Source organism: Schistocerca nitens, chromosome 1, assembly GCF_023898315.1.
Source record: "Schistocerca nitens isolate TAMUIC-IGC-003100 chromosome 1, iqSchNite1.1, whole genome shotgun sequence".
Lineage (NCBI taxonomy): Eukaryota > Metazoa > Arthropoda > Insecta > Orthoptera > Acrididae > Schistocerca > Schistocerca nitens.
The window spans coordinates 158030218-158032947 of NC_064614.1; the positions used below are offsets into that span (position 1 = coordinate 158030218).

General features: G+C 43.6%; 1 pseudogene; it reads right to left on the reverse strand.

Moving 5' to 3' along the window:
* Positions 1-1120: 1120 nt before the first annotated feature.
* On the reverse strand, positions 1121-1238 carry LOC126212439 (5S ribosomal RNA; annotated as a pseudogene).
* Between the last annotated feature and the right edge of the window lie 1492 nt (positions 1239-2730).

Here is a 2730-nt window from a genome sequence, read left to right on the forward strand (position 1 = left end):
AATACGTTATAATATTATAAAGAATAAAAATATGATTCTTGAGCAATTATTACTCCATCTTTTTGTTGTCTTGAAATGTTAGATATAAGTAACGTGCCGATTACTTGGGAGAGGCTGATATTTCATAAAAAACTGACGATGTTTTATCCGCCCAGTTGTTGGACTTTGGGCATTATTGTCGCTTTGACTATGGACAACAAATTAATGTCCCCTGAAGTTCTGGTCAGTGCTTGTATGTGTAGCAACAGCGTGTGTTGTTTCTGTGTTCTAGGCATCAAAATTTGTGTTTGTGTTAAAATGGACATTTCACCTAAGAAGGGGGAATTAATAGTTGTCCTTCATGAACGCACATGTATGACTTTAAAAACATTGCCTCTCTTGTTGGTGTGAGAAAATTTAGTGTTTCAAGACATATGGGGGCATACAGTGACACTGCCTCGTTGTCTCCAAAGAGCAAAGACAAATGTGGGAGAATACGAAAAACTACCCCTAGAACTGACAAAACTCTACTTAGATACAGTAGAATTCATCCTCACACGACGAATAAGGGACTTCAGAGAGATGTACTGGCTACTGGAGTTGAAAGTGATTCTTCAACAGTACAGCGTAGCCTTCTTGATTGTGGCCGGAATGCACGAAAGCCACTAAAGAAGCAGTTGTTAACACCTGCCATGGAAAAAAAGACGGTTGGAATGGGCAAAAATATATAAATCTTGGACCTCTAATGAGAGGAAAGGCGTAATTTTCAGAGATGAGACAAATTTTATTGTTCAAGGTTAAAAACCAGCAGCTGTCACGGGAAGCACCCATGAGACACTGGGAGCTGAGCATCTGGAACAGACAGTAAAGCAACCCGATAAAGAAATTTTTTTTGGGTTTCTTCACTGCAAGTGGCTCTGCCACACTAGTTCCAGTTAAAGCATTCCGTCTTCAGGCCACGAGTGGCCTACCGGGACCATGCGACCGCCGTGTCATCCTCAGTCGAGGATGTGAATAGGAGGGGCGTGGGGTCAGCACACCGCTCTCCCGGTCGGTATGATGGTATTCTTGACCGAAGCCGCTACTATTCGGTCAAGTAGCTCCTCAACTGGCATCACGATGCTGAGTGCACCCCGAAAAATGACAACAGCGCATGGCGGCCTGGATGGTCACCCATCAAAGTGCCGACCACGCCCGACAGAGCTTAACTTCGGTGATCTCACGGGAACCGGTGTATCCACTGCGGCACGGCCGTTGCCAATTCCAGTTAAAGTCATGACTAATTCAACCACATACATGTAAATCCTTGGGTGCAGGATTGTGCCATTCCTACAGACGTTTGCAGATGGTGAAGGAACACATGAACATGATCTTGCCCATATCACACTTTTACAGCAGTCAAGACGTTCATGGAAGAAAACATTACTGTGGTTCAGTGGGTTGGTAAGTCACGAGACTTAAATCCCATCGAGAATTTGTGGCGGACTGGGAAAAGGCGTCTTGGTAAAATGGACTGTTCAATAAAAGAATGCATGTAAGTAAACTGGTAAAAGTGTGGTTTCATGACGATGACATTAAAGCAAAAGGAGGGCACATTAGTTATTAATATTCAGTAAGCTACTAACTGTGTTATACATTTAGTAACAAATGTGCAAAGTTCAAGTTTAATAGTCTTGCCCCAATTAATTTGTCCACTGATGTATTACAAGAAAAATGGAAAGACTTACGGTCAGTGCGACATGTGGGGCTGGGACAAACTTTGTATCAGAAACGTATGGTAACAAACGTAGGACGCAAAGTAACAGATTTTCACGATTAAGATATTCATTACACGACTGTAGCTATAGTAAATGAGCAAAGGGACAATTAACGTCGGTAACGTTTTAGTTATTTGGAGTCAAAGATAGCCTCCAGCATTATCACTCGAATAGAGAAGCAACTGCATTTGTTAACGCTCTCATCCCCCAGAATGGTGCTCGCGACAAATCCTTTGTGCTAGTGCAGGCTGCAGCTGGGAGATTGGATTCTGGATCCCGGAGATCTCTATTAACAGCCGGGGGGGGGGGGGGGAGGAGGAGGAAGAGAGAGAGAGAGAGAGAGAGAGAGAGAGAGAGAGAGAGAGAATCTGGCGGTCGGAAATGAATCGCAACACACAATAGCTGCATCAGACCTTGTGCTCAAGCTCAATTGTTAGCAAGACTGCAACAAACAACATTAAAGTCCGCTAATAACGACACTGTTTGACTACGTCCATCAAAACTGTATTCACTGACACCTGTGGATTGACACACAATTGTTTTACACCATCGAAATTTTGCTGGGAGATGAAAATATTGAATCACTTGAACAAAAAATGGTTCAAATGGCTCTGAGCACTATGGGACTCAACTGCTGTGGTCATAAGTCCCCTAGAACTTAGAACTACTTAAACCTAACTAACCTAAGGACAGCACACAACACCCAGCCATCACGAGGCAGAGAAAATCCCTGACCCCGCCGGGAATCGAACTCGGGAACCCGGGCGTGGGAAGTGAGAACGCTACCGCACGACCACGAGATGCGGGCTCACTTGAACATATAGTATCAGTAAGGTGGCGAACTGAACCGCCAGTTACACAATAAATGTTTTTTTTTGTTTTTGCCCCAACAATTATTTTGTCGCTCAAATAGTTACTTCACTGTCTTCAGTTTATTTTCGCTTTGCACGAGTACAAGTCATAACACGAAGGCCGTTTTGTTGAGAAGAACCTT